The sequence below is a fragment of the Alligator mississippiensis genome, chromosome 4 (assembly GCF_030867095.1).
Source record: "Alligator mississippiensis isolate rAllMis1 chromosome 4, rAllMis1, whole genome shotgun sequence".
Classification (NCBI taxonomy): Eukaryota; Metazoa; Chordata; order Crocodylia; family Alligatoridae; genus Alligator; species Alligator mississippiensis.
The window spans coordinates 110,887,608-110,900,178 of record NC_081827.1 but is presented as its reverse complement, the minus strand read 5'-3'; the positions used below and the strand labels follow the sequence as shown (position 1 = coordinate 110,900,178).

Here is a 12,571-nt window from a genome sequence, read left to right as displayed (position 1 = left end):
AATAAAAAGTCATAGGACTTTTGCTGATCACTAGCCTGGACATACTTGTTTATTAATGGAAGACTACCATTGGTATTGATTGTATAGTTCTATATTAAGCTAATTTAGCACAATTACAACTGAAACAATATTGGAGGAAACGATCACATAAACACAAGCAACCGGGCTTGACTGCATTCTTCCAAAATTGATATTAAGCATTCATAGGCCACCTTCCACCAAATTATAACCAGAGCTGGTATAAAATACTCTGTCAAAACTTTTCTTACAAAGAAATCTTTTCTATAAACAGAAGCTTCCACCAAAATAGTCAATTCTCATTTTTTCTTGAATAAGCAAAAAAGGGAGGGAACCTAAAAAATGTTTTCCCTGAACTGGAGGCACTACTTTTAATGGCAGAAGAGCATTTCAGTCTCTATAGCCTTTTGTTCCTAGACCCTTACAATGGAAGGATACTATGAAGGGTGGTAGCTCTTACTTTAGTAGGATCTCATTAAACAGGCAGAAGCAAAAAGACTTGTGGAGTCTGAATTCTGGAAAACAGAACCATTTTAAATAGTCTTCCCTCTTCTTGGAAAGACTTTAACCTAATAGCATAAAAGTAACTAAAGAACCAGCTAGGAAGCAGCAGGAAAGAAATTAATATAGTCACAAGAAATATTCCAGGAAAGGATAAGACCCATTATCTCCAGAAACAAGCTAGTTAACTGGGCAATGAGGAGCTGTGTAAAGTTACTAACAGTGCCAAGATAAATAGAAAGACTAACTGTGCTGCAACTGCTCTTGCAATTCAAAATGATTTGGTTAAAAAGGCCCCTGGGATGTTTGCCTATTGAGAACTTCTTCATTCTGATAAGTGAAGGGACAGGTAATGACAAGAGATCAAGAAGGAGGGGGTGGGGGTGGGAAGAAGGAATGTCTTTATGGCTCCCCTGACCCACAGAGGCTAGAAGCATGTGGAAGTTTAGCGAAATTTAATGGTCTCAAATAAGGCAGGAGGACTTCTTCAGTAATCAAGCCCTGAAGTAGCCCTAGCAGCCAACCCAGAAAGCAACAGTGGTATTAACACCATATGCATAATAACATTTTAAGTAGGCTATTGTTTAGAAGCCTAGGAAGAGGTTGGATGGTCTCTCAGAGCCAGGAAGAGAGAGGGTGACTGAGAAAAGAAAAAAAAGGAGAGTTGGGAGGAAAACAGACAAGACCAACAGGAAAGACAAAGAAAATTATTTATCCTTTCTAAAATAATGAAAAATCTTGCTTTCCCTTCTGGCAGTACCTAGTCCTCTACGTCTTTAGTCTCAGAAATGCCAGAAAGCATGTTTTCAAATTCTGATGCCTGAGACCTTTCATTACAAAGAAAAGCTGAAGGCAGGCAAGGGTAGCACCTTAAGGTCCTGCTACAAGTTCAAACTAAAGCTGAACGGAAACCAGTGATAAAGCTGTCACACATTTTCAAGTACTAACTACGTAGCTGGCTGGCTCTTTTTATAGCTGGATCAACATTTTTATGTCATGGTAATTACTTCGCGTGTGTGGCCGCTCTGAATATATTGCGCAATTAACCAGTTAATTGTGCAATATATGTAATGTGTGGCAGGGGCCTTAGAAACTAATTTCTTCAAAAATGCATAGTTGTATGTAGATAACAACCTACTTCATTAGACACTATAAAGAAGAGCTGGTGAGGAGAGCCTATAACTGTGCTGAACGTTAGGTGCATTTTATTTGTTCAAGTGCTCTAGGTACAGACTAATTTAGTTTAATCCACAATTATTATTGCCTGAGCTACCCTGAAAGAAGACCTGCAAACACTTAAATGTACTTAATGGCAATCCAGTTTCAGGTCTGTAGATTCCACTATGCAGTCCTGCTGAAATGATAGTTCATAACCTTCCACAGCAATAACCAGCAAACCACAAAAGACAATGCTGAGTCCAACAGCAGCTGGACACTAGTTGTATATATCACCAATCCATACAATTTTACCATATTTTTTATTTTTTGTCTATGAAATTACTCCCTTGACTAAGAAAACTATGTGCCTAAAGGCGACTGTAACAGGGTGGTCTGTTTCTTTAAGAGGGAACAGCCAGCCTTATTGAGAGAACCCAGCAGAGCATTTGGAGAGACAGGGAGTATTTTGCTAGGAACTTTAAAAATCTCCTAAAAGGGTAAGCAAGAGAGGAAGGAGGAAGCTGTGGCCATAACTTCTCTTGCTATAAGAAAGGAGCCATGCTGGGAGCCAGAGCCAAAGGGCTCCTTGTCAAATGTGTAGGATATGGGAAAAGGGCTTTTTGTTTTGCTTGTTCATTTGTTGGACTGTTTGTTGCCTAAAGATGGAGCTACTTGATAGGACTGTCTGAGCAGCTCTGCAGGAAGCGAAAGCCCACCTGCAGAAGCCAGAAGGCTAGGTAACCCGCTCACAGGGACCAATGGCTTGACTTAGTGAGGCAATGCAGATAACAAAAGATTGACGTCATTATCTATCACAGCTCCTGATAACTGTGCAGGGAGGAACTTGCAAACATCTGGAATTTTACCTAAGTCCACAGATCCATCCGAGATGAAAAAGTTAGTAGGCAACAGATAATTTAACTACGACAGTCCCAAAAAAGGAGCATTTGCATTAAGGAAGAGCATAATGTGCTTTTCAAACTGCAGAAAGAACACACATTATGTCCCATATATCCATTTTCACATAATGCTAATAAATGAATTTTACAAAAATTCTAGTTTACCTAGTTCCAAGGATGAGAGTAATACTTATACCAGACTGGTGTATGAATCCTATGCTAAAGTAACCAATTATCAGAATTTTAATTGCTTTAAATATAGGTAGGAGTAAGTGCATACAGCAACTGCCATGCAAGAATGTCAAAATGTTTTGCCACTGGTTGGTGCAGTGGATGCCATTAATGAAAATGTTTACTAGCCAATTCTGAGAAGTACTGATGTAGTTATTACCTGTTCTAAATATTGCCTGCAATATCTGAGCCCACATCTACATGACAACTCAGGAAGTTAAAAGTGAATCAACTAAAGGTATTAACTCAATATATATACAATCCATTGGGTGTATAATCTCATTCAAGAGTCAAAAAGTCCTCAAACTTTCCAGGAGGAACCTGCATAGACCATCTCTGAAAACATTAATTTGTACCATTTGGTAATTAATGGCTACTCTGTATCAATTTTACAGATGGATGAACTGGAGCAAAGGGGGAAAAAACACTGTAGTTTAGAATTTTGCTCAAAGTGATGGAGAAAATTAGTAATAGAAGACTGGCAGAAAGATCCTTTGAAGGGAAATTAGAACAAGAATGGATATCCTAAATATTATAAAGCAAAAAGACCTTTAGAACACCTCACATGAGAGACAACTGACCTCATAACTAGGACAGCTTAGAACTGTTCACCAACTGTGACAAATTAAAACTTTCTAAACTTCACCTTCCCCCCAGTCCAGTCATTTTCTACCACCTTCCCTCCCAGCAAATATACAGGCCCAATGTCTGTCAATACTGAATGACCTCATCAAGACACCTTTTGGTGAAGAAAATTCGATATAGAGAAGGGAAGACTGACGTTCAGGCATATTAGAATACAGCTGTAAGCCAGACAGCATTCTCTGGATAGTCTCCACCCTGCATTTGATTACTGTAACAGGTTTGTATTATCCCTTGTAGTAAGGTAGCTTGGCTCTGGACTAGTTCTTCCAAGTCTTTGTTCCTCCCTAACTGTATTTGGTTTAGGTTTGATCTGGTAATCTGGTTCTCTGTGGTCTATCATTTGGGCATCTGGCCTTTCTCCATTCTTTGCTGATCAACAGCTACTGTACAGTTATGAGTCATGCTCAGTACAAGAGAGACGTCGCTTAGGCAGTGTGTCAGCCATAGACACCACAAAAACTTTCCAGCTGTACCCATGTGCCTAGTGCACAGTTTGATTAGTCTAAACTGCAACACCCCACAGGTAGTTCCTTTTTTTTTTTTTTTTGATGCCACCATAATTATATAGGTGGCATCTATGCCTAAATTCCACTCAATACAGAAGAGAGAATGAGGTGGAGAGGGTAGGGGGGGAATTAAGAAACTGGTTTCCAGATCCCTTATCCTCATGACCCTTGTGCCAATCAGAATTAGATTTGCTGACCTATCTAGCTTGGGCAATGATATAGGCCAGTGTAGGCATAGCAGAACAGAGCTTCTATACCAATTCACTGACAATCCTATACTGGGAATGCAGGGTGGCAGCAGAAAAAACAAGAATATTACAAAAACATAGGAAAAGTACATAGATTAGGTAAATAAGACAGGCAGACTCAGGTTCACCAATATTCTACATCCCAGACTATTTCTGATAAACCTCTTTGCTCATAATCATACAAATTTAAATCAAGTTTTAGCATGAGGGTAGATGGAGGCCACATCAATCTGGTTGCTGCCATGCACAACACTGTACAATGCAAATATGCCTCGAAAGCTAGCTGCTAGAGTTATCAGTGATTTCCAAAGTCTGCATACAATTGGATATGGGATTTACAAATAAATGAGGACACTCCCACCTACCAACCATCCATTATGTTGAATCCCTAAAGCTAGTGAAATGTTTAATATTTCCAAGGATATAAATGGAAAGGACTAAAAACCTTGCACATTACCACCAAGAAAAGATAAAATTAAATTAACTTTCCCATTTGTTGTTGTTAAGGGATTCAATTTGTGATCCAAACAACCCAATTAGCCCACTAAAATCCTGAACAAAAAAGCCTCGAGATAGACTATTAAGGTAGGTGTGAAGTCCTAGAAAGTGTATTCTACTTCCTACCTACCTCAGGAAATTACAGAGATTATGTTATGTGTTTGGCTGTAAATGTTTAATGCAGTGAATAAAGGATCTTATGTGTTAAGGATGTTCAAAAGATATAATTTTCCTAAGGGGTTTCCACAGACATTAGAAACCTGCAGGGCCAAGTTATCACAGTAAATTCCCTTGAACCCTGAGTCGGGATTGTAAAATACAAAACATTTTTATTATAGGGATCAGCTGTTAAAGTGTGATTGTGGTCCACAGACTGAGTACATATAAATTACACATCCATACCTGACTGCCTCCACAGATCATTTCTGCTTATTTTACTAACAAGAATAAGATGTTTTCCCTTACTGCTATCAGCATCAGCATTTCCCATATTAGCCCAATATGGGAAAGAGCTTAGTCTTCCTAACTTGGATATCATTGACAAACTGACATCACTGAGGAATTTCTACCTATAAAAATCTTATTACTGATTAGGAAGCAAGACACGGAAAGGACATTTTTTCACGTACCAGACTGAGTTTTCAGGGCACATGGTTAAAACTGAGTGCATCTGAAAAAGAAATCACCTGCAGCCTGTGAGCTGGATCTGGCCCCAACAAGCGATTTTATCTTGCATGCAAAAGCAGAACATCAATTGCAAATGCAGCAGGGGCAATCAGCAGTGGGGAAAGCAGCCCCATTAATTCATTAATTCATTAAATATGGTTTGCTGCCCCTAAAAGGTTGCTGGCCTCTGATCTGCTGAATAAAAACGGAAACATTTATAAATACAAATATGGAATCTACTTGCATGAGGCCAGCTAAAAAAAACACTACAAAGTAGTTTTTGACTGGCCTTGTACAGGTAGATAAAAAGATAGGTACTAAAAGAGCCTCCACTATGCCTTTATACCTAGGGTTAAGCACAGATACTCTATAAGGTTAAAGCACTGCCAGGAGCTCTAGCCACTTCAAAAGGGGCAGGCAGGTGGTAATGGGTCACAACCTCCCTCTGTTCTTCCCTCCAACCTATCCTGTGCTAGCTGGTTGCAGAGAGGTGCCTCTTTCTATTTTCTCCCAGGTGACCAGAGTTCCCAGCTGGAATCTTAGCTGCCATATCTTTGGGATCATGTAGCATAAGAGCCTCCTTCCAGACAAATGTTTCAAGCTTTAAACATGAAAATAGCTGTAAGAGTAACTATATTAAAGAGAGAAGGGCAGGGGGAGACGTACTGTCTATCCATATTTTGGAAGAAAGGTAGAATTGGATGGCTGAGGATATTAGACAGAGTACAGAGCCTTTTGCCTTTAGCTCACAGGCTCAATCTTTATTTGCTGCTCAGAAGTCTATGTGAAATAAGTCAGCAGTTTTAGTCAATTCCAGCCACAGCACATCAGAGTAAAAAACCCATTATAATGCTTCTTTGTTGACAGCCTCAGACTGAAGTCACTCTTTAGGGCAGATACTTGAGAACTTTGTTTTCACTATCCTGACATTTGACATTTGACATTTGCTTGCACTAAAAATGGAAAATCTATCCTGCCTATTTCTTGTGCTTCATAAATGCAAAGTTGCTAAGCATTCTTCCCCATCCATGGGAAATTACAGTCTATTCCAACCTTCCCTTTGCTAAAATGGTACCAAGTTCCCTTTCTCTTACTCTGCAGAATCCCCCTAATCTAGTTATTATACATAGTAGCAGTGGCTGCCAGTTAGAGCTGCTTGACCCTTCCTGTTATAAGACCCTGTTTTCAGCTGCTTACATAGCTTTGCCAAACTTTAAATGCCCAGGTTGACATTGTCTATCAGGCTAGAGAAAAATGAGAGCCAAAGCATTTTAGCTATTTCTAGGAACAAGACTAGTGAAAAATCCATCATTTAGCAGATGCTAAAAAATACTTGCACCTATGTCTTTAAGAAGTTGCCACTCTCCCATGTTTCTTGAAATTAAGTAAGTATAACCTAGTGTCAAGGATCTGCCTTTTGCCATCTCTATGAAAATCAGCTTAAATATACTAAAGCTATAAGCCTGAGAACAATCACAGTTCATATTTGTTCTGTAAAGACCTGATAGAGCTTTCCGATCTAGGCGTAAGATTACAATGCCTAAAGCAACAGAATAGTCAGCTAGGGCATTGTACATGACAGATTCTATAACAATCACTGAACAGCTCCTACCCTAGTGACCTTACCCCATCTGTGCCTTCATGGTGGCAAATCTAAGATAGTGATACTATGGGGAACCAGAAAAGGCTGCAGATTGCCTAGTGACAGATTGTTTCTTTAATTTTCTCTCTGTATGCCCGCAATGACAAGATTTTCCTATCCACAATAAGAGGAGGAAAAAGAAAGATTATGATGGTGTTAAACCTGAAATGGTTTTAGTAGTTAAAAAAATATGTATGCCGTAAGCAATTAGGTGGCAAAAATTCACTTTATGACCAATTAAGCCACTCCCACCACACCACTCTGGATCAGATTCTAATGCAACTACAGGCAAGTTAGACAGTATGCAGAAGATATCCAAGAATATAGAGAGAATTCAACTGTCCCCATCATGCTAACCTACTGAGTTTGATCTTGTCCAACAAGGTATAATCATCACATCGCTCAAAACTATCAGAAGCAGGTTACTGGAATGTCAACTAGTAGGTGTAAAAAGGGGGTTAATGGAGAGATGACACTAAAGCTATGGAAAGACCTTATAAACACATGGATATAAGTAGACACCATTCTCAAGAGAATGCAACCCTTATATGCTGGGAAGTATGGATTCCTCCTTACTGAAGGATTAAAGAACTTTTCCCATTTTATCAATTATCATCACAATGACAATTTCAGAGAAGAGGTGGAAGAAAGTATGAAAGAGAAAAAAAGAAGGTGGAGGAAAAAAAGAAAAAATGTTCAGACAAAAAGTAGAGCATAACAGAAAGAGAATCAGGTAAAAATGGTTGTGCCCTTCAGAGGACAAAATGACATCCTTTAATTGTTCAGAAGGCTTTCAAAATGAGGTGTCTACCTCCAGCAGAGTGAAGATTAATCTTCATTGAACAGTTTGTATGACGAGTTGTTAGAGGAGGAAAAAAAATTCAATTTTAGATGAAGCAGCTGATAGACTCAAATCAGTATTTCAAGCAAACAAGAAGAAGGAAATTTATTTACTCTGAGTCAGGGTGATCCAGATTATTACTCTGATGTCAGAGCTTTCAAAACTCTATTATGGAGATATGTCGTGGGCAAAAATCTTAATAGCTTCCCTGCAGGAACACTGCAGTGATAATAAAATGGGTTATTATTAACCGAAAGCCTTTTTTTGCTCCTAGTTTCGATAACTTTTGGGGGAAGGGGGAAAGGAAGGAGAAGAGAGAGAATAAGGGAAAGGTAGGAGTTTTAAGCCATTGGAGGGAACAGGAGTCAAGGACAGTAAGGGAGGCATTTTGGACCCAAAACATGCATATTTAATCTGCTAAACACTGAACAAATATATAGACTAAGAATCACGAGAATAAAGTATTAGATATCTGTGCTGTTGAAAGTCACAGGGCTACTTTGGAGGTCTGACCTGATATGGAGAATTGGGTCTTTCAAAAAATGAGTCTCTCCAGCTTAGCTTTAATATAACAACAGTCTCTGTATCTGGCAGCAAAGAGAAAGTACTGTACTTTTTTGGAAGATAGGTATTATCTATATTTATATTTTAAAAAGCAGCCTTGGAAAGTTTTACCCATCTGCTTGCTTAGAATGAGTGATATTTTTCTTTTGACAGGTGAGAAATATACCACGCATTTTCATGTTGGTAAAAGGAGGTGAGCAAATTTTCTTTTTCTTTTGGCTAGTAACTTTTAATGACAATGTAGTGTAATGTGTTCAATTATGAAAACTGTGAAGAGATGAAACAATTATACCAATTTAAGGAGGAGGAGATAAGAACTTGCCCTTTTACAACAGAATCCAGTGTAGTTATTTTATTTGTCCACTCTTAGCCCAGAGTGAGTGTAGCTGCACCACAATAATTTACCTATTAACTACTGCAATTTCATTTCAGTAGGAGGATTGGAGCAGACAGCCAAAACTATTATACCACAACAACTGTCATGAACTCCTGAAGAACAAGTTGCCTTTCCTTCACCTTCAAAGCAGTGTAATCATTAATCTGCCCATGTCATAGTACAAGCTAAGACCCAACCTTTACCAAAAACCCAACTTTTACTAAAAATCATGTAAGGTATATCCAATAACCCACATCAGGAATTAAGTAATACTAGTTAGCTGCCCTTTTTAGCAGCTGTGTTTCAGTTTCATTCCTTACAACACCCTGTGTTGTGCACATCTCTGGTATTACTATCCAGTTTGCTGTTCTTCTGATTGCAAACCTCCATAAGCAATGTGTGCTGAACTGAGATGTCACAAGATAATCAGGAAAATATTTCACAAAGTTGATAACTCTGCACTGACTATCAGCTTATCTTCAGTCCCATTTAAGTTGCTTACTGTGGCGGAGCACAGGGTGCTCCTGCCACTTTAAGGGCCTGGAGCCGGCAGCCTCCAGGTGCCTGATTGCGGCAGCCATTTTTGAGGCCTATATAAACCAGGCAGTTTGGCTGCAGGAGGTCAGGCAGCAACATTGCCTGGCCTTAGGGTTGCTGTGTACGACCTGGAAGTAAGGGGGAGCTGCAAGGGGATGGTAGGAGGCTCCTGGTCCTGGGCATGACCTGAAACCACACCCTGCCGGGAGTGGGTGGTCTGGTGGGGCTCTCAGTGGCGCGGGAGTCCCCAGGAAATGCCAGGCCAGTGATCACCCAGGTGAAAGGCAAGTTGGGGCGCCTTAACCCCTAGCTCCCACCACCACCGGGTGGGTGACCCCTGAGTTGGATGAGGGCCGAGAGGGCCAGTGTTATGAGGGCCGAGAGGGCCAGCGTTTGTGAGGGGCCCAGAGAGGGCGGACCCCGAGAGTGGGAGTGATGTGGGCAAGGTGCTGCGGTTGCTCCTAGGAGGAAGGGAGTAGCGGCACAGTGAGGCCCAGTGTTAGTGAGTGGCTAGAGAGACCCAGCCCGAAGGGGATAGTGACCAGGACCAGTGAGGGTCAAAAGGGCTGGGGGCCCACCGCGAGGGATGCCCAAGAGCCGGGGGCCTGGGGTCCCGACTGGCCTTGAGGTGGGCCAGGGCTAGGTAGCCGAAGGTTCCAGGGGAACCACACCCGAGAGGGGAACAAGGCTTCGGGGGGGTGAGGTAGCCAAGATGATGGCGGAGTGGCCGTCTGAGTACAGAAGACCATAGTGGGGTCGCGTGGAAGATTCTGGGGCCCAGTGTGGGGCCGGTGAGATGTTGAACACCATGATGCCATCTGCGAGGCTTGGGCTGCAGTATTAGGGGAGGTTGGAGCCACAGAGCGCCCCTGGGCATCGGGGCAGTCGAAGGGCAGCCTCCCGCTTAATTATCATCTTAATTGAACTCATTATCATCAAAGGCGTGGCGGGCGAGATGAGCGGGTGGTTGCTCAGAGACAGGTGGGCGGGCCATGAAGAGCTTGGCCCTGAGTAGGCCTGCTGTCATGGTGACAGGCGGGCGGGCCACAGAGTTCGGCCCCGGGAGGCCCCCTATCACACTTACTATAAAACTACAGGTAAAATACAGCAGGTGTGTTTTGTACAAAGGTACAAAACGGCTGCCCACACTGCACATCTGCAAAAAAAACATATACATGCATGGCACAAATCTGTGCTCAGATGAACCTACAACACTACAGCTTAAAAGATTATGCAAGATATTCCTTTGGAATAGAACTTTTGTAAGAGAAACATCATCAGGAACTAAGGGAAATTGTTGTTAGTTCCGGAAACACCCTCATAGTTTGGTTTCTAGTCACTTTAGAAAGCACTTTCCTCCCCATGCACCATCCTGGCAGTTGAGATCAGTTACATGCCTTCTCACCAACTGTAGCAGGCTGGCTGACAGAGGATTACAGCAGACTGTACATCTCAGGCTGTAGCACTCTGCAGGCTGGCAGGGGCTACAGCCCAGATGCAGGCTGCAGGCCCTGATTGCAGGCTGCCTAGGAGGTCTGGACCAGTTGTAGAAGATAATTAGCTGACCCACAGGAAGCTAAAAGGCTCCAAGAGAGGAAGCTGGGGAAGAGAGAACCAGAGACAGACAGACAGTGTCAGGCTAGTGGCAGCAGAATTGAGCCAGGCTATTTCCCAGGGTCTGGTAAGAGACCCAGGGCTGCAAGGCTGGAGGCAGCAGCCCTGAAAAAACCATGCAAGGCAACTCACTCAGAGGGGAGGAGGAGGACTGGACTGCAGTGTTGAGGGAGCAGCAAAAAGCTGGCAGAGCCCTCTTAGGGTCCTGGAAGGAGACCTCAGGACTATGAGGTATCCTCTATGGACTACTGTGTGCAACTGAGCACTGATAGATGTAGGAGACTTCCTGGGGGCCAAGTGTTCCCAGGAAATAAAGGACTATTTGGGTGAAGAAAATCCTCAGATCCACTATACTAACACTCAAGATTATGTAAGCTAAATGTAAAAAATGTCAATATGATGCAATTAGCTTTTGGTCCAATAAGATACAAGTTTTATAACCTTCAAGGCAGGCTGCGATTGTCTTTTATAGTCTACTTGACATTAATACTGTCATTTTTTCATGGTTTTTTCTGATTTTTTTTATATTATCAAACTATTAATGAGACACAATAGTTCTCCCATTTCAGATTTGAAATTTTAGATTTCAATTTTTTTGCCATTTTGAATTAAAATGAAATTGAGACATTTCAAATATTTCACAACAAACTAAAACAGAAAGAGGGAAACAGAGAGAAACCCCACCCCAAAATAACCAATGTTCTATGGTTGCAAATATGGGCAAACCCAGGTTCAAGTCTCACATGTGACCCAGGCAAGAGCCAATACTTAAACCTACAGCTTGGGGGCCCACTGGCTAAGCAGCAGCTCTGCAGAAAAATACCTGAGGGTTACAGTGGACAAAATATGAGCCAACAGTGTGCCCCTGTTGCAAAGAAAGGCAATGGCATACTGGGCTGTATTAGCTGGAGCATTGCCAGAAGATCAAAAGAAGTAATTCTTCCCCTCTATTTGGCACTAGTGAGGCCACATCTGGAGTATTGCGTCCAGTTTTGGTTCACCCACTACAGAAACGATATAAAAAATTGGAGGGAGTCCAGAGGAGGGCAATAAAAATGGTTCATGGGCTAGGTCACGTGACTTCCAAGGAACAGTTGAAGGAACTGGGTTTATTTAGTCTGGAAAAGAGAAGACTGAAGGGGGATTTAATAGCAACCTTCAATTAACTGAAAGGTGGTTCCAAAGAAGATGAAGCTAAACTTTTCTTAGTGGTGGCTAACTGATAACAGAACAAGGAACTGTTGCAGCAAGGGAAGTTTAGGTTAGATATCAGGAAAAAGTCTCTCACTAGGAGGGTAGTAAAGCAGTGGAGCAGGTTACCTAGAGAGGTTGTGGAATCTCTATGCTTGGAGATTTTTAAAGACCCAGCTAGACAAAGCCTTAGCTGGTATCATATAGATGGGAATGGTCCTGCTTTGAGCAGGTGGTTGTATTAAATGACCTTCTGAGGTTCCTTCCAGCCCAAATTTTCTATATCACAGGTGAGTGCTGTGACCAGTGAACTCATCTGAGGTGACTGGGTCTCTTTCTCTCTCTCTCTCTCATTTTGAGCAAGGTTTACATACTGGTTCCAATAAATCATAAGGATGAGAAAAAAATTGTCAACATTTTCCCAACTTCTTTATTC

At 41.6% G+C, this 12,571-nt stretch overlaps 1 protein-coding gene and 1 long non-coding RNA gene across 2 annotated transcripts in view; one reads left to right on the top strand and one right to left on the bottom strand.

Annotated features, from left to right (window-relative positions):
* Positions 1-12,571, bottom strand: part of DGKI (diacylglycerol kinase iota) — a 186,758-nt gene that overhangs the window by 79,383 nt on the left and 94,804 nt on the right. The gene's annotated exons all lie outside the window — the stretch shown is intronic.
* The window catches only part of LOC132250159 (uncharacterized), a 71,743-nt gene that overhangs the window by 55,911 nt on the left and 3,261 nt on the right, over positions 1-12,571 (top strand). The window contains exon 2 of the long non-coding RNA XR_009461772.1: positions 8,571-8,610. This is a non-coding gene — a long non-coding RNA (uncharacterized LOC132250159). The remainder of the gene's footprint in view (positions 1-8,570; positions 8,611-12,571) is intronic.